This window comes from Ailuropoda melanoleuca, chromosome 16, assembly GCF_002007445.2.
Source record: "Ailuropoda melanoleuca isolate Jingjing chromosome 16, ASM200744v2, whole genome shotgun sequence".
NCBI classification, from domain to species: domain Eukaryota; kingdom Metazoa; phylum Chordata; class Mammalia; order Carnivora; family Ursidae; genus Ailuropoda; species Ailuropoda melanoleuca.
Window position 1 is genome coordinate 4,957,596 of NC_048233.1, and position 21,676 is coordinate 4,979,271.

A 21,676-nucleotide genomic window follows, 5' to 3' on the forward strand; every position below is an offset into this window, starting at 1 on the left:
TTGGGAATAATATTAGCAAGCAAGTCTATGTCAGACTTAATGCTAAGGGCTTTACTTAAAGTTAACATTAATATTCATCATAATATGCTTTCATTTATTCAGAACGATGGAAGTTTCAGGGTGAAAGACTATCTACTGAGTGAACGACCTTGTAGAAATTGTAACCTTGTTGTAATTTAAAATGTAATTGAGGACTCTCGATGCAAAAAACAAACCAGACACAGCCGAGTTTTCCCTGGGAGGTTGCACGATAGAAGAGAAGATTCTCAGGCTTTGGAAGCAGACAACTTGTGTTCTAATCTAGATTCTAGGCTCCACTGTCTTCTAAACCTGTGACCTCAGGCACGTTGCTTAACCTCTCCGAGCTTTGGGTCCCTCGTCTTTCAATCGAGGATAATCAAACACATGCCATATGCTTTTTACCACGTGACCCTCCGTCCTGGCCACGATAACATCCATCAGCGATGGCCTCTTGCCGCCTTCTGTAGAATGCCAGATGCCTGAAAGTAGGCTGTGAGCCGCACCAATGGGAACGTCCTGATGGGATAGTCACTAAGCCAACAGAGCTCCTGACGGGACATTTGAATGGGAGATACTCTGCGAGGATCCAGAGAGTGATGTGATCCAGAAGCCTAGAGACAGGGAGAGGGAGGCATAGAAGCCATCAGTAAACAGAAACATCATGGCACAGGAAAGAGGCTCCGTCATGTGGTGGCAGTGCTGATGATAACTAGTGAAGGAGGTCCAGAGGCATTTGCAAAGAGAAGGCAGAAACGGAGGCCATGAGGCAGGAAAAGCCCCACATAGGCAGGCCATGAGGAAGACGGAAGGGAATTAGGGCGCCTGGGTGGCTCAGTCGGTGAAGCGTCTGCCTTCGGCTCAGGTCGTGATCCCGGGATCCTGGGATCGAGCCCCACGTCCTTCGGGCTCCTTGCACAGTGGAGGGTCCGCTTCTCCCTCTCCCTCTGCCTGCCACTCCCCCCGTTTGTGCTCATTCTCTCTCTCTGCCAAATAAATAAATAAATAAATAAATAAAATCTTACCCCCTTCCAAAAAAAAGATGAGAAGAGAATGACTCGCAGCTGTGCCCAGCAGCGGGAGAGGTAGGCCAGCACATGCGGAAGACGGGCCTCTGCAGAGGGACAAGTTCCCGAGTCGCTTTAGGGTCCCTTCAGCCTCTGCGGCCTCCACCGCCTCCCCAGGCCACCACCTCAGCAAATTCTGGCAGCTGCTTTTTAAGAGGAGTTCTGGGTATCTTGCAGAGACAGAGAAAAGAATAAAACGTGGCATTTCCCCTTAGGGAGTGCTTAGTCTCGTTCTGGTAAAAGCAGAGCTAATACGCAGGCTCAAGATCAAGTCTGGCAGCTAAACCCACGCGCTTCCTAATTGAGCAGAAACGGACGTCGTTCCCAGCTCTGCCATGTGCTAACGGGGCAAGCTGGGAAGAACTGGGTGATCCCTGTAGGGGTCCCCGTGTTCCCCTGTGGCGCCCGAGCCCTGGGCTGGGGCAGTTTCCTCTATGACGGCCCCAACCCTACTGTCCTAATTCCCGGGCCTCAGGCCTGCTGTCCTGCTGGGGTACAGCTCGCCTTGCCTTCGCTCTGTGAGACGTGGGGAAGGCCCAGCAAGAGAAGATCAGAAAAACAGGTCAAGAAAGGCTGCCTCCAGTTATCACGGGGGGGTGGGGGGGGCAGAGCCCAGCTTCCCTCCTGGGGCCTGCTGGCATCGGGCCCCTGTAAGCTGCGCCTTCCCCTCCCCGGCACCCGGCCTCTGCGAGCAGCCTCTCCGTGCTGGAGAGGGACCGAGGGACAGGGACGCTCCAGCTGCAGGCAAGTTCCTAGAAAGTCTAATGAAATGGATGTCATTCCTTTGCTGTGAGTAATCAGCCCAACAAAGCCCACTGGTATTTCCGAGTCCATTCCCAGTGCCCAGAGCCCGGCCCAGCAGCACAGCAGCTGCACAGAGTGGAATGCAGCTCGCCAGCACTTTGTCCTGGATTTTGCCTTCGGGAAAGTCTCTTGGCCCGGAAGTGGAGAGGCAACCTGAAGGTCACTCTCATCCATGCCCTGCATCTGGGCCTAAGTATTTTAAGACATGGGTGTTTGGAGACCCCCTTGAACCCATCCGAGTACGGGGACCAGGGAAGCGAGGGTGGGGATAGGAAAATGACGGTCCTCATCTCCTTGATCTTCCCCTGGAAGGGGCTGCAGGACAGTGAGACAGAAAAATGGCAGCTCGGCCTCACAGTAAGGTCTCTGCACCCCCTCCCCCACCTTTCTCCTTCCTCCTCCATCTTTGGTGTCCAGGACAGGCCCTCCTTGCATTCCTCCCCTTCCAGGCCACGCATCAAAAGTTGGTGGCACCCACCCTCCCTGGTTGCTTCCGGCTGCAGAGCTGCCCCTAATTCTCTGAGGAGTGGCAGCAGGGGCTTCCCTAACTGAGAGCCCATGGGCCCGGGTAGGTAGCACTGAGGAACCACGTCTTTTGCCTTAGCTCATTCTGTACTCACAGGGGCCCCACTGGGAAGTGTTATGTGACCCATCTTTACCACTGGGGAAACTGAGGCACAGCAAAATTAAATGGCTTGCTCAAGCCCCCGCAGTCTTTTCACTGCCTGGATGAACCCTCTGCAACCTCCAGGCCGATTTTAAAAAGACAGCAACTCCGAGGGCTCCCTGTTCCTCAATCAGCCCCCATCCAAAATGAAAGAATGGCACCCACACAGGCCACAAGCCACAGCTCACTGCCCTGCAGCCCCAACAGGAAGACTCTGAAGTGTCCTCTCCCAAATGGGGCCATCCGTCCTTCCGCATCATTCTCAGGCAGGCATGAACGCTTCCCTCCCTGAGCCAGCTCCCGGCGGGAGCATTTCTTCTGCACGCGCTGCCTGCTGCAACTTCCGAGCTTCCCCAGGGTGTAAGCAGTAGCCCTGGAGGTAGCTGGGAGGGGGCATGGGGGCCAGGGGCCAGTGCCCGTCAAACCTGGCATCCTGGTAAACATCCTGATCATTTTGGATTTGCCAGCTCAGAAAAGAAGATTTTTGTAAGCACACAGTTGCCTGTGGTCAGGGGGATGATCTCAAACCGCTTCTAGTTCCTGGGCCAGCAGCCAGCTGCCTTGGATGGTCAGAAGGTGAAATTTGAATGCTGGTGAATGGGGGAGCGGAAGTTCAGCAAGGCTGAGTTAAGCCCATTCATGAAAAAGATCTAGTCTCACTTCCTTATTGCCAGGAGTCGTGTGTGGAGGGTGTGTGCGCACGCACTGCCGGCTTAGGCTTACTTCTTCCCCGCCCCACCCCTTCCTCCCTCCCTTCCTTCCTCCCTTCCTCTCTTTCTCTCTCTCTCCCTTTCTTTCTCTCTCCCTTCCTCTCTCTCTCTCTTTTTCTTTCTTTCTTTCTTTTTCTTTCCTCTCTCCACAAAAATCTAAAGTTCATCCTCAGGAAATTGCCAAAGAATGTGTAGCTGGTCTGTGGTTTGCTGAAAAAAAGAAAGAAAGGAAGAAAGAAAAAGAAAGATTCATAGGAAGGCACTATCCTCTCCCTCCCTAAAAATTCCTCTCTCTCTCTCTCATACACACACACACACACACACACGTGTGCTCAGTATCACGAGTGTGAAAGGTTACGAGTCAGATATGCAGTCTGCCCCCTGGGTCTGGGAGCAGCCCCCCACACCCCAGCCCTGCTGTTCTCCCTCGCAGTCCCTGTGGCTGGAGTTGGTAGAGTCAGCCCTGGATGGAAGGCCAGCACAGTCAGAGGTGGGACAGGAGGGTGCTCAATACTGACCCATAGGAACTTTTCTGAGGTTTAACTCAAGACTTTCCCTTTGGGGAGAAATTCACATCAGCGGGTCACATGGCACTCTGGCAGGCCGTGGCCACCACTAGTAGCGTGATTCCCAAGCTTCAGAAGGCCACAGTGGAGCTGTGAAACCTGAGGCCAGTTAACCTCCGGGAATGTCAGTCTCCCTATCTGTAAAATGGGTGACAATCATTGTGCCATCCTCGTGGAGCGCTAGTGCCCTGCTTAGGGGAACACACACAGCGGGCTTACCAGCACGGTGAGTGAGGGACGGGGACCTCTGTTGCTGCAGAATACCTCTGAGACGGGGGCTCACTATACCTCGAGGCCACCTGTTCCCTTTCTCAGTTCCACGGCAAAGACAGCACCGACTGTGCTGGGCCTTTTGTGTCTTCATAGACATGGAGGAGCCTCCTTTACCTTTAGAAATAGAAACTGGGTTGACAACCAAGAAAATAGACCTGCCCAGCTCAGCTTGACCCACTCCCTGACTCGCTGGGGCCTCACAGCCATTCCCATGAGAAACAAGGTGTATCTCAGGGAAGGAGATGAACACAATGTCCCCGAAATGATTAATTGGTGACGGAGATTTTAAGTGCTGACCAGCTTTTCATTGTTCCTCTCCGCCTCGAGCAAAGAAGTGCTTACGGGGCACCTGCAATGATTTCGGAGTAACCTGGGAGGAGGTGCACCTGTCCCCACAGCTGAGGCCGCCTCCATGGTAGCAGGTGGAAGAGCACTTAGGTACTTTCCCCGCCTGTAAGCAACATCCCCTCTGTGGCTGGTGCCCCGTGAAATCTCATTCTCGCTGATCCTGCACGTTGGTAAAGCAGTGTTGTGACAATCATTATTCAGGAAGTCCTCCCGAGGAGGGAATAAAGTCACCTGGAGAGGTATTACCCTTCTCTCCATTTTATAGACCAGAAGACTGATGCCCAGAGAGATCCTGCGGGTGATTTGAAGCTGCCGCAATTCTCCAAGCTGCTGTTCCTGCTGCAACAAACCACCTGGTTTCTCCAACAGGTGCAGATGACACAGGGCGCTGCTTTCATTCCGTCCTGTCCCCGGTCATTCTTCACTGAGCTGGGCAGGAGCTTCCAACCACCCTGCAAGTCCCCTCCAGAAAAAGCCCCCCTGCCCTTGGTGTGATCTGACCCTAGGTTTGGTCACGCAATTAACATCATTGAGTGCTTCCTAGAACCCCAGGGGACCGACACTCCAAGACTACAGACCCCCAGGGTGGAGAAGGAGGGGTTCCCAACCAAGGGATCTCTCTCAGTGCCTTCATTTCCTTCCCCCTCTCCGCCCCTCCCCCATGTCCCCAAGCCATCCATTGATAGTGAAAGAGAGGAAACATCTGCTCCGGGTTCAGCTCCTCTGCCCTCCGGTCAGGGCGACTTATAGGAAGAGATGGTTGGAGGGATTGCAACCTTGAAATAAACCAACGGTTCAGTTGCAGTACGCCCCCACACTGTATCCTTCCCCCCCACCCCCGTCCGTCTCCCTCCCAGCAACAACCCCCCCCACCGACCCCCACCCCTGCCACCACCCAGCACACAGCTGCTGCCACCACTTCCAGAAACCAGAGAAATCCATGACCAGAGTGGGGGCTCCAGGACGTCTCTGCCAAGACAATGAAGATACTCACACGGTCACAGCCAGGGCAGGACATCACTAGACAGTCTTCCGAAACTCCCTAAGTGTGGCCTTGCTCCGAATGTCTTCTTCATCCCCCTCTCCCTCTCTAATCACACTGAACGATTTTCTGTGGATCATTCACTCTGTGCCAGGCGCTGACACAAATTGTTTTATTTAATCCTTGTAATGGCCCTTCTTACAAATGACAGAGTGAAAGCACAGAAAGGTGCAGTCACTCGGCCAATGTCACACAGCCGTGAAGTGGCAGAGTTCAGATGCAAACCCCACCAGACTCCAAAGCTTCTGCTTTCAGCCTATACACCAAGCTGTCTCATGAATGCCCCCAAATCCTTTTTTCCTCCCACTAGACCCACCGGTATTCGGGCACCAACCACCATCTTGAAACCACCGAGTCAGGGAGTGGGTCAAGCTGAGCTGGGCAGGTCTATTTTCTTGTTTGTCAACCCAATTTCTATTTCTAAAGGTAAAGGAGGCGCCTCCATGTCTATGAAGACACAAAAGTCCCAGCAAAGTCGGTGCTGTCTTTGCCATGGGACTGAGACAGGGAACAGGTGGCCTCGAGGTATAGTGAGCCCCCTGTCTCAGAGGCATTCTGCAGCAACAGAGGTCCCCGTCCCTCACTCACCGTGCTGGTAAGCCCACTGTGTGTGTTCCCCTAACATTGGTATTATGCCGCCGTCCTCTGCCTATCTGTCAGGAACGTTCCACTTGCTCGTTTCATTCATGTTCGAAGTGAGGACTCGAAATCTACCATGTGGTCAGCATGTGCTCCATATTGAGGAAGAACAAAATGCTTTAAACACCATTCCTAACTTCCACGAGCTATGTGGCTGTTGGGGAGCGATGATAAATGGAGCGGTGCCGAGACTAAATATTCCCAGACCTTCGGGGAGGGGGGCTGCCTAGTTAGCTCAGGCCTGTTCTCTCTCGCCTGTCTCCGGTTCTCTTTGTGGCTTTGAGAAATAAATCCATGCTGAGCATCCAGGGTGAGCGGTGCGCCGCGGTGGTGTTTCAGGGACAAATGAGGTCCCAGGCGCTGTTTAGTGAGGCGAGGCCCGGGCACCGTGTGGACCGTCAGCAGGCGCTCCTCTCCCTGGGGATCAGGGCTGGTGACCATCTAGAGCCGAAAGGAAGACGGGAGCAAATGTCTGGTGCCAGTTACGGAGGCCATAAATCCAAGAGACACTGGAGAGGGCGGGCAGTATGCCACAGAAGTTTCGGTTTATAAGCAGAGAGGAGATTACAAGGAGATGTGGGGCCTTGTTGGGGGAGGGGGGCTGAGTGACTGGCGAGGGACTAGCCTTGATCCTGCAGGCCACAGAGAGGTCACAATTCACACCGAGCGTCCTGAGGTGGTGTTCAGAAAAGCGGAGGGAGGAGGGTGGTCTTCGTGGCTCTCTTGTGGCCACAGCATTCCTAACCTCTGGGAGGGACGGAAAGCAGCCATGAAGAGCTTTGGTGTTGGGCAGACCTGGGTTTGAAGCCCAGCTTCGCTCTTACTAGCCCTGTGAGCCCACGCAAGTTGTCTTAACCCTCTGAACTGTGGTTCTGTTCTCTATAGGGTGGCATAATAATACCTGCTCCACAGTGTTGTGGTGAGAAGTCAATGAAACGTGCATGAAGAATTTCACACGGGGCTTGACATACGCGAACACCCCAGAGTGGCAACTACTATTTCCTCCTGTCTTGGGGTCTGGGTGATCGTGCCAGTTCATTCATTGGTTGGAAAGTATGAAAATGTGATTGAGTGTTTATAGACTATCTCTCTGTTCTTAAGATAGTGCCTGGGAAAATGCCCCCATCTTCAGCCGTATCATGCTGGCGGTGAGGTGGTCTCAGTCCAACAGAGACGTCTCAAGCAGCTTGATCAATAACCAGCATTGTGCTAGAAACGTGCATGATTCTGGGGACATGCACACACACTCACACATACACACACAGCCTCAGTAAATACATGAAGAATGAATGAATCCCTCACTTATGTGGAAAGAGAACATCTCTTAAGGGCATACTGAGTGGATGGTGCGTACAGCGAATGGACAGGCAACTTTCTCCCACCTCCTCTGCCCCCAGGAATTTGGAAACGAGGGGAATAAAACTCTCAGAGAGGAAAACCATGGCGTGGACCTACACTGCATCAGGGCAGGGCTTGTGATTTTCTTCAAGAGAGTGATTCTCTAGGCATCCAGCCTTCACGGGAACGGATTTGAATGGCTATCTACCAAGAAGAAGGTCCATCCTAAGGGGGAGGTAGGTGAGACATAGAAACAGCAGGAAAAGGGGACTTAGAGAGAAAATCCAGAGCACGGGCCTGGAGAGAGTATCCTGGTCCTAAAGTCAGTTGTGTCTTTCTTGTAGAGATGGACACATCAAATTATCGTCCCGTGATGTCCTTAAACATTTTAACCTTACAAGTAACGTCTGTTTCCATTTTATGCTCACCAAACAGCCATGTGACCATAACCTGACTTCCAGTGTACTTTATCCTCAAGAAGAGAACGGATGGTAGCCTGTGAGCAGTTCCATTTAGAAGTCCACCGCTGTCCCTGTAGGGCTGGGCCAGGCCCGTCCCCCCCGGGGCCCTGCGAGATCCCGTGTTTGAGCCGGAGGCTGGAGAGCCTGATGCCCACCAGGGTCACGCCAGCACTAGCTTGTCCTCCCAGGAAGCCCCTCCTTGCTTGCCTCTTCTTAGGGAGCTTTCAGCCTACACACCCCTGTGTCAAAATACATCAGAATACATCAAAACCTTGTCAGTTAGGGGGGTGTTTGTATAAGCAAGGAAATAGAGACTACAAAGGGTTCATTAACTTGCCCGAGGGCCCTCGACTTAGTAAACCAGTCCGGATTTCAAATTTTATCTTACTCTAAAGTTCGAGATCTTGCCATTACTCCATGCCATCTCCACCTTCGAGAACTTTCCTTTCCAGCATGTCTTTACGGGAGAATCATGGAGGTACCCGGAGGTACCCGGCTGGCAGTTATTAGAACAGTTATTAGAACAATGTGACTCTTGATTGCGGGGTCGTGAGTTCAAGCCCCGCATCGGGCCTACAGCTTACTTCAAATAATCCTTTTAAATAATTTTTAAAAAGCAAGAAAAACGTATATCGTGGGTAAGGTGGGAGAGCCTCCGTGACAGGTTGCCTTCTTCACTTCCAAGGGCAGGATGGGGGAAGAACTCAGTGTGTACGGATATCCAGCTGCTCCTGCAATGGCTCAGCAAGGAGGCACGGAGGCAACGCGCCATGGCAGCCCCTTCCCTTTTATGCCCACCATTTCACCCTTCAGTCACTCCCAATTCCCCTGAGCCCCTCCAGGTGGACGAATAACTCCACACAGGGAGGACAGGATTAGGATTTCATCACTTTCTCCCAAATAATATAATCCTGTTTTAACAGTTCACTTCCCTTCTGCCCCACCTTAGGACCAGAACTCTATCAAACGTTGAAGGTCACCTATGTGTCTCTCCCAAACCCTGTTGAACTCTCTTGCTCTCAAAAGTAGCTTGCTTTTAAAAATAGCTTTGCCACTCACAAATGGATATGTCTCTAAGTAATATATTCTTTAGAGTATTTTATAATTATTTTAATTATAATAAAATCTAATTAAATTTTTAAATAAAAATTTAAATAAAAATATTTTAACTAAAATATTCTTAAAATAATATTTCTTTAAAAATCAGGATGGGGCACCTGGGTGGCTCAGTTGGTTAAGTATCTGACTTCAGTTCAGGTCATGATCTCAGAGTCCTGGGATCAAGCCCCATGTCAGGCTCTGCGCTCTGCAGGGAGCCTGCTTCTCCCTCTTCCTCTCCCTCTGCCCCTATCCCCCCTGCTGTTTCTCTCTCTCAAACAAAAAAATAAAATCTCCTAAAAAATCAGGGTAGATGAGATATAATTTGCATGCAGTAAAATTCACCCTTTTCAGGTTTAGCATTCTATGCATTTTGATAAGCCTCATCATATATCCATTACCACAAACGAGAAGTAGACCACTTTTATCACCCCAAAAGTTAATTGTGCTCCTTTATGGACAGTTTCCTCCCCACTGCCTAGGTCTTGGCAATTGCTGATTTGTTTTCTAGCCCCATAATTTTGTCTTTTCCAGAATGTCATATAAAGTGGAATCATACTGGGTATAAACTTCGACTCTGGCTTTTCTCACTTGGCATAAGACTTTTGAACATTTGCCTATCGATATCTCATTCCTTTTTATTGCTGAGTAGTATTCCAACGTATCACAGTTTATCTACCCGCATTGATCATTTGGGTTGTTCCCAGTTTTTGACAATTAAGAGTAAAGCTACTATAATGTGAACATAACTTTTCATGTCTCTTGGGTAAATGCCCAAGGATGGGATTGCTGGATCAGATGACAAATACAGGTTTAATTTGGCAAGAAATAGCCAAACCATTTTTTAAACTTGCCGTATGCACTTTACGTTCCTATGAGCAGTATGTAAGAGTTCTAGTTGCCACCATATCTTCTTGTGAGTTTTCATTTTAAATTTTCATTTGAATTTTTGTATTCCTAATGACTATCTTGAACATTTTTTTATGTGCTTTTGTGCAACTTGTATCCCTTCCTTGGGAAAGTATTTGTTGGAATCTTCTATGCCTACTCTCTTATTGGATTGTTGGGTTTTTTAAAAATTATTGTGTATGAGATTTTTTTCTATATTCTGGATACCAATACCTTATCAAACATATACACTGCAAATATTTTTTCTCAGTCTGTGGATTGTATTTTTATTATCCTGACAGTATCTTTCAAAGAACAGAAGTTTTTATTTTTGATGAAGTCCATTTTGTCAATTTTTTTTCTTTTATGGTGAATGCTCTTTGTGTCCTCTTCATATAACCTAAAGTCACAAAAATTTTTTCCTGTTTTATTCTAGAAGTTTTAGGTTTAGATGTATGACCCATTTTGGTGTAGTTTTTATTTACGGTGTAGGATATGAATCAAGGTTTATTCCTTTTTTCATATAGATGCCAACATGTTCCAACACCACCTATTGAAAAGTCTATCATTTCTCACTGAATTTCCTTGGTACTTTTGTAAAAAATGAGTTCATCACATCTGTGTGGGTCCATTTCTTGACTCTCTATTTTGTTCCATGGATCTATGTCTCTATTCTGTCCTAGACCCAACCCACAAAGTCTTGATTATTGTAACTTTTTAGTAAACCTTGGAATAAGAATATTGTTCACTTTTTGTATGCATTCTTTATTTTTTTTTACTGCAATAATTTTGAGATCCATCCATGTTGATATATATACCACTAATCCCTTTATTTTAACTACTGTATAGTATTCCCTTGTGCGTGCATACCAGTTTTTATCATTCTATTCTTGGTTAACATATAGATAATTTATAAGTTTCAGCTACCCCAAACTATGTTTCTGTGAACATTCTTTTACATGTCTAATAGTTTAAGTGTTTAAGAATGTCTCCAAGGTTTGAACTTATGTGTGGAATTGCTGGGTCCCTGAGCATATGAATATTCATCTTTTCCAGATAAGACCAAGCTGTTATCCAAAGTGATTGGACTGGGGCACGTGGGTGGCTCAGTCGGTTACATGTCTTGATTTCAGCTCAGGTCATGATCTTGGGGTCACGGAATTGACCCCCGCATCAGGCTCCACACTCAGCGGGGAGTCTCCTTGAGATTCTCTCCCTCCCTCTCTGCCCGTCCTCCCCTTCTAAAATAAATAAGTCTTTAAAAACCAACAACAACCAAGTTCACCCTCAACAGCAGTGCTTGAGAGTTTCCCTGTCCCACATCTACAACACAGGGTATCATCAGACTTCTTAACTTAAAATTGTACCTCACTACTAGTGAGGGTATCAGTGAGGCTAAACATTCTTTCTCATACTTTTGACCACTCGGCTTTCCTTTTCTATAAAATGCATGCTTGTGTCTTTTGCTCATTTTTCTAAGTTGTGTTTTTCTGAATAATTTGATGAATTCTTTATATATTTTGAATACTAACCCTTTTTGTTGTATAGGTATCATTTCCTACGGTGTGTACCTTTTTGTTTTTTAATGGTGATTTTTATGAGAAATTCTTCATTTTGACATGGTCAAAATTATCACTCTATTCTTTTTTGTCATTGTGCTTGTTGTGCTTTTTTTATAAAATATTTCCATATCTTGGGGCGCCTGGGTGGCACAGTGGTTAAGCGTCTGCCTTTGGCTCAGGGCATGATCCTGGTGTTCTGGGATCAAGCCCCACATTGGGCTCCTCCGCTAGGAGCCTGCTTCTTCCTCTCCCACTCCCCCTGCTTGTGTTCCCTCTCTCACTGGCTGTCTCTATCTCTGTTGAATAAATAAATAAAATCTTTTAAAAAAAAATTTCCATATCTTAAATTCATAAAGACACTCGCCAGCATTTTCTTGTAAAAGATTTAACATTTTGATTTTCACATTTAAATTTTTAATTCATCTGAAATGTATGTGCATATATGGTGCAAAATACAGAAACAATTTCATTTGGATAAATTCTCCTAACACCATTTATTGGATCATCTCTTACTTTCCCACTGACTTTCAAAGGCACTTCTGTGACATATCGGGCTTCTAAATATGTATGAAGTGGTTTCTGGGCTTTGTCCTGTTCCATTGCCCATCCCTTCATCAGTACCCAACTGAGTACCATCACTTCTTTTAAGTCTTGATATCTGAAAGGATAAGTTCCTCACTTGGACTCTTCAGGAGCTTCTCAGCTATTGTTTGTCTCTTGTGCTTCAAATGCGGTTTCAAATCAGGTGGCCACATCCCATGAGAAAGAAAAATCCCCACCTATTGGGATTTTTATTGCAATTTCGTTGAATCTAAAAATAAACCAAAAGGAGGAGAATCTGCACTGGTACACTACTGCATCTTCCCATCCAGAGCCGTGGCTCTTCTCTTCATTTTACCTAGGTATTCTAAATGAAGTTTGATAACTTTTTATATTTTTCCTCATAAAAGCCTTGCATAAATGTTAAATATATTTCTGAGTATCTTGGTTTTTGTTGCCCCATGTTATCTTTTTTAAATGAAATTTCCTGGGCTTCGATGGTGCATAAACATCAACTCTTGTATAATGATCTTTTATCTGGCAACTTTGATAAACTTTGCTATTCATCCTAGTAATTTGAAGGATAATTTAGGTTTTCTGTGTAAACAGTCATATAATCTGCAAATATGACAGTTTTGTTTCCTTCCTTTCCATTCTTAATAACTTTCATTTCTTTTTCTTTCATAATGGACTGGCTAGGACTCATAACAACATTGAATAAAAGTAATGAGAAAATAGCCTTGGCTTTTTGCTGACCTTAAAGGGAAATTTTTAAATATTTTATTATTATGTGATTACTTTAACTGTGTGTGTGTGTGCCCACAAGCTCACACATCCTTAAGTGTACTAAAAAAAACACCTTATCAGGTTAAGGAAGTCACCTTTGATTCCTAGTTAGGCAAGGACTAGGACTTTTATCATAAAGCAAATATTGAATGTTACCAAACATTTTCTGTCTCCATTGAGATGCTCATATGGTTTTTCTTCTTTTAATGAGCTGTTATGTAGCAAACTAAATTTAGGGATTTTCTAAATCTAGAGAACTAAATTAAATTTGCATTTCTGAAATGAATCCAATGTGATCATAACTTATTATCTGCTTTCTGTGTGGCTTGTGTCAATGTGATAATGGTGTGTTTGGGATTTTTCCTTTTGTGTTCATAGCGAAATGGTTCTGTGACTTTTTTTCCTCTGACAGCTATGTCTCATTTTGGTCAAGATTATATTGGCCTCATAGAATATCTTAGGGAATAAATGTTTCCTTTTCCTATACTCTATAGAAGGATTAAAATAATATTGGAATTATCTTTTGCTCCATTACTTGGCATGCTCATAAAAAATCATCTGGGACTGATATTTTCTACGTAAAGATATTGTTAACTACTCATTGCCTAGATTTAATTTTCTCTTGAGTACATTTTGGCAATTAATATTTTGCCAGTAATTTGTCCTTTTAAGTTTTCAAATTTATTGCCAACAAATGACTTATCATAGTTTCTCATATTTTCATTCCTGCTGCATCAGTAGTGTATTAGTTTCCAAAGCCTGCTATGACAAAATACCCGAAACTGGGTGGTTTAAACAACAGAAATTTATTATTTTAAAGTTCTGAAAGCTAGAAACCTGAAATCAAGGGGTTACCGAATTGATTTCTTCTGAGGGCTCTGAATGAGACTCTGGTTTGTGCCTCTCTTCTAGTTTCTAATGATGGTTAGCAATTTGGGGCATTCCCTGGCTTGTAGACACATCACCCCATCTCTGCCTTCATTTTTACGTGGTGCTTCCCGTGTGTCTGTCTGTGTTTCTTCCCTTCTTGTAAGGACACCAGTCACAGTGGATTAGAGCCCCTTTATTGACTGCATCTTAACTTAATTACAGCTGTAAAGACCCTATTTCCTAACACAGTTACATTCATAGGTACTGGGAGTTAAACATATCTTTTGGGGGTACACAGTTCAACCTATAGCAAGTAGTCAAATCTTCTTTCTCATTTCTAATGCTGCTGTTGGTGTTTTTTCTCTTTATTTCTTAATCATTCTTTTTTTAAAAAGATTTTTTATTTATCTATTTTACAGAGAGAGAGGTAGCAAGAGAGGGAACACAAGCAGGGGGAACGGGAGAGGGAGAAGCAGGCTGAGCAGGGAGCCCGATGCGGGGCTCAATCCCAGAACGCTGGGATCGTGACCTGAGCTGAAGGCAGATGCTTACTAACTAAGCCACCCAGGCACCCTTATTTCTTAGTCGTTCTTGTAGGCAGTTCTCAATTTTATCAATCTTTTTAAAGAAGCATCTTTAAGTTTTGTTAATCCTATTTTATCTTTTTGTTTTGTTAATTCTGTTCTTTATTAATCATCCCTTCTACTTTTAAAAACATTATTCTTTTAATTCTATATTTTTTATTTATTTTTTAGATTTTATTTATTTATTTGTGAGAGAGAGCACAAGAGATGGAGCATGAGCAGAGGGGGAGGGGCAAAGGGCGAGGGAGAATCATGTTTCCCACTGAACAGGGAGCCCTATGTGGGGCTCAATCCCAGGACCCTGAGATCATGACCTGAGCCAAAGGCAGACACTTAACCTACTGAACCCCTATTCTAATTTTTTTTAATTTGGATGCTTGCCTTGCTCATATTCAGACTTTCTTCTTTTCTAGTATATAAACAAATGAGCTCTATATTTTCCTCTAACCAATTTCTAACCACGTGAAACCACTGTTTTAAGTTTATTCCCTACAATTTAATATGCAATATTATCCTTAATAATCAATGTTCAGCATTTTCTAATTTCCATTATGATTTATTCTTTGACCCTAGAGTTCTTTAGAAGTGTGTCTTTAAATTTCCAAGCATAGAATTAATTTTTTTGTTTTTGCTTGGTTTTTGGTTACTTACTTAATTTATTTGTACTCAAGTATGCAATCTATAAGATACTGAAACTTCCTGAGATTTGCTTTATGCCATAGAATGTAAACAACTATCTTTAATGTTCCAAGTATGCTTGAAAAAAAATCTCTTTTCCTTTTGTTAGGTATAATAGAATTCTATACACATACATTAGATCAAGGTTGTTAATTGTATTATTCAAATCTATATTTTTTTACTTTCTTGTTTCTTGACCTATCAAATATTGAGAAGAAATTTTAAAGCTTCCCACTCTGATGTAGATTTGTCAGTTTCTCATTGTGGTTCTTACAATTTTGTTTTACATATTTTGAAACTATGTTACTGGTTACATAGGAGTTTAAGCCTGATATATCTTTCTTGTAAATTGAACTTTTTAAAAAAAATATTTATTTAGGGGTGCCTGGGTGGCTCAGTCAGTTAAACATCTGCTTTCAGCTCAGGCTAAGGTCCGAGGGTCTTGGGATCAAGCCCCATGATCCTTTGCTCATTGGGGAGTCTGCTTCTCCCTCTCCCTCTGCCTGCCTGCCACTCTGCCTACTTGCTCTCTCTCTCTCTCTCTGTCTGAGAGAGCATGAGCAGGGGAAGAGACAGAAGGAGAGGGAGAAGCAGACTCCCTGCAGAGTGAGGAGCCCAACTCTGGGCTTGATTCCAAGACCCTGAGATCATGACCTGAGCCGAAATCAAGAGTTGGTCGTTTAACTGACTAAGCCACCCAGGCGCCCCACAAATTGAACTTTTTATCATTATGTAATATCTCTCTTTATGTCTAATAAAGTTTTTTGCCTTATAGTAAATTTTGTCTAATATTAATACAACTAAACAGCTTCCTCTTTATTACTCTTTGTCAAGTATATCTTCTCCCATGCTTTTGTTTTCACCCTTTTAGTGTCTTCATGTTTAAATTGTATCTCTTGAGAAAAGCATAAATCAGATATTTAAATCCAGTCTAACCTTAGTTGCCCCTTTACAACAGAGTTTAGTCTAATAATCATTCCATATCTGGGAGTTTAGCTCATTCACATTTATAGTGATTACTGATATAGTTGGATTTATTTCTACCATATTGTTCTTTGTTTCTCCCCCTCGTTTTTGCCTTTTTTAAAATAAGGTTTTTTATTTTTTTATTTTTTTTTAGTTTTTCTATTTTTTTAAGATTTTATTTATTTATTTGGAGGGGAAGGGAGAAGCAGACTCCCCCCTGAGCAGGGGACCCTGATGCAAAACTCTATCCCAGGACCCTGGGATCGTGACCTAAGCCAAAGTTGGATGCTCAACTGACTGAGTTACCCAGGTGCCCCCTTTTTTGCCTTTTTTAATTAAAAAAATTTTCACTCTGTTTGTCCTTCTACTAGTTTGAAAGTTACACTCTTTTGTTTCTATTCTATAAATAGTTATTTAACTTAAAATGAAAAGTTAATATTTTTACTTATCTCTGATCAATATATAGACCTTCACATGTTTCAACTCTAGTTGTTATGCCTCAATCCTACTTCTATGCATTTTTTGGTCTATTTTAGTTCTGTTCTTTAAACGCCAGAAATTGTTCATTATAATTGCTGCTTTGTTCAACGTTTAGTTTTACCCATGTGTTCATCCTTTTCTTCAGTCTCTATTCCTTTTTACATCTCAATTCTTCCTTCTGGAATCATTCCTTCTTCCTGAATGTATCCTAATCTAAAAGTCCCTTTAGTGAGCATCTATGTGTAGTAAACTCAGGTAGTTTTTGTTTGTTGAAACTATCTTTATTTTATCCATTTTTAAAAGATTTTATTTATGGGGCACCTGGGTTAAGCATCTGCCTTCAGCTCGGGTCATGATTTTAGGGTCCTGGGATTGAGCCTTGTGTCAGGCTCCTTGCTCACTAAGGAGCCTGCTTCTCCCTCTGCCTGCCGCTCCCTTTGCTTGTGCTTGTTCCCTCTCTCTCTGTCAAATAAATAAATAAAATCTTTAAAAAACATAAATAAAGATTTTATTTATTTATTTATTTATTTATTTATTTTAGAGAGAGAGAACACGTGTGAGTAGGGGGAGGGGCAGAGGGAGAGAGAAAATCCCAAGGAGATGCTGCACTGAGCCCAGAGCCCAACATGAAATTGGATCCCACAACCTTGAGATCATGACCTGAGCCGAAATCAAGTCAGGCACTCAACCAACTGAGCCACCCAGGCACCAGATATATATATATAAAACTAGATTGAGAGAAATTTTCTCTCAGCATACGGAAGCTTTCGTAGATTCCTTTGTTCCTGCTAAAAAGTCATCCTAAAGCTATTAATACTCTTTTCCTTCTAGCTATTAACATCTTCTCTTTGTCTTTCGTATTATGTAGCTTTACTATGAATATATCAGAATTTATCCTGCTTGAGATTTATGGGACTTCTGGACTCTGAAGAGCCATGTCTTTCACCTTGTTTTCCAATCTGCTAAGTTGTACATTTAAAAAGTATGCTGGGGCACCTGGGTGACTCAGTTAAGCATCTGACTCTTGATCTCAGCTCAGGTCTTGATCTCGTGAGTCCAAGCCCCGCATTGGGCTCCATGCAGGGCATGGAGCCTACTTTAAAACAAATAAATAAAACATTAAAAAAAATTTTTTTTAAGTATTTTTAAACTATTTTCTCCAAAATTAGTTGGCAAGAGTGCCTGAGTGGCTCAGTCAGTTAAGCTTCTGCCTTCGGCTCAGCTCATGATCCCAGAATCCTGGGATTGAGTCCCATGTGGAGCTCCCTGCTTAGCAGGGAGTCTGCTTCTCTGCCCCTCCCCTGGCTCGTGTGCTCTCTCACAAGCTCACTCTCTCTCTCTCTCTCAAATAAATAAATAAAATCTTTTTAAAAAAAACCCAAATTAGTTAGCAAAAGTATGAGGAGAAACGGTCTTTGCATAGTGTCAAAGTATCTCACCAGAAAATATTTAGTCATTACAAGGAAAATGTTGGTAACTTTATAGAGATGACTCCTGGAATACACCACCTTAAGCACATGATAGAAGTCAACATTACCACTAATGAAACATGTTGACATCATGGGCTTCCTAATATGATACACTGAGAAAGGCACGATATCATTGCTGTGGTCTTCCCCACCCCCCACCGCCAAATGCATAAATCATGTGAAAACAGCAGTCAAATCCGAATTGAGGTCTTTCTACAAAAAATTAGCCAATACTCTTCAGAGTGTCCGTCATTAAAAACAAAGAAAATCTGAGCAATCAACCTGGATTAAGGGATAATAGAAAAGCCATGACAATTAGCTGCATTGTGTCACTCAGGATTGGATTCTCACCCAGAAAGGGAACACTGGCGGCACAACTGACAAAATTTAAATAAGATCTATGGATTAATTGATAGTATTAGTTAATAGTATAATTGTGCATGATGTTAGTTTCCTGGCTTTAATCACTGTGCTGTGGTTATGTAAGTTAACACATGGGGAAGCTGAGTGAAGGATAAATGGGAATCTGTTGTATTGCTTTGTAAGTCTGAAGAAATTTGTGAAGAACTATGAAAGACCTAAGATTTTACCCTGCTTGTAAGGTAACCACCTAGGCTATTAGAGTTTCCTTGACTCTGGAAGAAGACACGACACTCCTGGGTCAGAGACAAAGGACTTCATTACATATGGCGCTTCAAGCAACATGAGCTTCATGATCACACTGACTCCTCCTACCCCCCCACCAAGTCCCAGAAAGTGACACAGGTGGGTCCAGATAAATGCTACATGGGCTGTGAGTTTGTATTACGTGGCTCAAGAAATTACAATCTCTTATAAGAAGCCGTAAGCAAACCTACCCAAACTGTCCTGGACAGAGACATTATCTTTATCTTATTGTAGAACAAATAAACCCTATTCTCCAAAAAGAGACATTCTCTCTATTATCCAAGGCTGTTCCTATACAAACATTCTTAAAAAGATAGTCCAGAACAAAAAGCTATTCATGCCTCTCTTTACAAAATGTAAAGAAATATGACAGACCCATGGAAAATTCTCTCTTAAAAATTTCAAAATTAGGGGNATCTTAAAAATTTCAAAATTAGGGGTGCCTGGGTGGCACAGCGGTTAAGCGTCTGCCTTCAGCTCAGGGCGTGATCCCGGCGTTGTGGGANCTCTTAAAAATTTCAAAATTAGGGGCACCTGGGTGGCACAGCGGTTAAGCGACTGCCTTCGGCTCAGGGAGTGATCCCGGCGTTGTGGGATCGAGCCCCACATCAGGCTCCTCCGCTATGAGCCTGCTTCTTCCTCTCCCACTCCCCCTGCTTGTGTTCCCCTCTCGCTGGCTGTCTCTATCTCTGTCGAATAAATAAATAAAATCTTTTTAAAAAAAAATTTCAAAATTAAAAATTAAAAAAAAAGAATCTAAAGAAAATAAAACTGAAGGCTTAGGAAAGGTGTTTTTACCTCTGTGTTAAAAACATGAAATTGAATCACAGAAAAGTGAAAGGACTTGCTTACATCATACTATCAGTGAGACAATGCAGACCTAAAACATCCAAGCCACCTACATATCCAGTGCCCTCCTTAGACTCTTTACCCAAAAAGACCCATTACCAAATTTTCTGTGCTTCCACATCATGCAGATTGTTGAGCCAGACAAGCTCTCTCCCTAGTGCATCTCCCCTGGTTCTTAAAGATATGTTCCCTCCGTAGTGTATTATTAATTTGTCTTCTAAGTATATAGTAATCCTTTTTCTAATAATCAAATAAAAATTAAAATAAGCAAAAGTCATCTCACAAGTATAACTGGACCGGTGTGGATTTTAGGGTGTTGTATTTAAAGCTGAGACTACCCAAACAAAATCTAGATCAATACTGTCATGGGACCCAACTGATCATCTAAACTCATCCTCTCCTGCTGTAGGTCCTGTTGGTCCGTCTTACAGAAACTCTCTTCCAAGCGATACACCTTCCGAGACTTGAAATCCTTAAAAGCTCCACGTCGGAAAAAAACTAAAAACTTCTGTCAAAGGAGAAACTTAAAGTCATGAAGGGAAAGAAGGAACAGAGAGTAAAATGAGCCGCTGTCGACCATCCTCATTCTCAAAAGGCCAGCCAAAGGGTCAAGGGCTGAGGTCATTGCATCTAAAAATGGGAGTTACACCCAGGCCCGCTGTGGATAAATATTCAACTTCCTTCCGTGGTAAAACCATTGAAAGAGGAATCTTGGAGCTAGAGAATGAGCCTCAAGCGTGTGTGGCCCAGACCCTGTCCCCAGGCAGGGGAGATCTTGGGAGATCACGGCCCAGGGCAGTGATTCTTAAATGGTAGTGAGCTTCATGATCCTGGGGGTACACGGGGTGGGGTGGGGGGGACAAAGATCTCTGGGCCCTGCTCCCAAGGCTGCTGGCTCAGCAGGTCTGGGGTGGAACCTGAGAATTTGCATTTCTAAGATCCTAAGTATGCAAGCCGCTGGTCAGAGGACCAACCAAGTTCAGGGCATGAGTCCAGGCAGTGCTTAGATTAGGGCACGAACATCCGCATCTCCTTAGCGTGTGGCAGGTGCTTACTGAATGGTGAGTGCCTGAGTAGGAAGCTGCTCGTTTTACTCTCTTAAACTGTTTCTTCCTCTGGGTAAGAGCCCCATTTAAAGTAAGTATTAAGGGAGGACTTACAGGTGCCGAGTACTTCAGGTGCTCAGACCAAGAAATGTGCCCAGAGGGCTGTTGCCCCGTTTCCAGGCTGCCAGGCGGTTGTCCCACTGCCTTTTGAGACTCTCCAGCCCCGAACAAAAGGAGAACTAAGTGAAAGAGAAGTGAAGAAGAAACAGGAGGGCAACTAGAAGTGGCCAGACACAGGCATGAGAAGCTTTAGAGAGAAAAAAGAGAACCAGGCCTGGAAGTGGAGCCCAGGTCAGAGCCACAGAGCCCAGGCAGAAGGGCAAAGCTGGGTCACACCTAGGAAGGAGGGAGGGTGGGAGAGTTAGGACCCAGATTTCGAGACCAGGAGGGAGATATCAGAGGGTGGCCAGCTCTATGCCTGACCTGCACGGCCCAGCCACACTGTAGCACCTAGTCGGCCTCTCCTTGTCCCCCCCACAGCTGGCAGCAACCTTGTCATCGGGCCATCCCGGCTTGCAGCTGCCCCTTGACACCTCTTGGGACAACAGCTGCTGCCTTTCTCTTCCTGAATCAAGCTGCTTATACTTCCTACCACCCTGCCACTTGTCCAGTCCCTTAGGGAGGCCATCAGGGGGTCACACACACACACACACACACACACACACACACACACACACGACATTGGGTGGAAGATTGGGGGAGGGGATGACAACTCTGTGGACTACAGTTGATTTGCTGCTCCTTAGAGGACCCAAAACTTTTCCTTAAAGAAAAAAGTGCAGAAAGGCCCCAATTCCTGATTGGCTAGCGGCTGGACTCTGGAATGCCTCCCGTACCGTATATGCTCACATAGAAGATGCCGCTGCCGAAGAAATGTGTCCTCTTTGCCCAGCCCCAGGGAAGGGAAAATAGCAACAGCAGCACATTGATTTCCCCACTGAAGCCTTGTCTTCCTCTCCAGTCTGCGACTATCGCCCTAGCAATCCAGTCTTGCAGGGGCCCCAGCTTGGCTGGAAACGAAGGCGAAAGTATGTAATCGACAAGAGGGAGAACAAGGACTTCTCTGATTCTTTTCCTTGAGGCTCATCATTGAAACACACACTACTGTTTTCCCCTGGGCTTCTCATAGGCAAGTATATACGGTATTTCATGAGAGGAATGTTCTATTCACAATCTCCAACCTTTTTGAATAGGGGAAGGG

At 44.5% G+C, this 21,676-nt stretch overlaps 1 long non-coding RNA gene across 1 annotated transcript; it reads right to left on the reverse strand.

The window, feature by feature from the left end:
- Positions 1–1,158: 1,158 nt before the first annotated feature.
- Positions 1,159–20,937, reverse strand: LOC117796583. Its single transcript, XR_004621150.1, has 3 exons — positions 20,530–20,937; positions 4,052–4,219; positions 1,159–1,255 (listed from the first exon to the last, which is right to left on the reverse strand). It is a non-coding gene; the product is annotated as an uncharacterized LOC117796583 (long non-coding RNA).
- Positions 20,938–21,676: the final 739 nt, after the last annotated feature.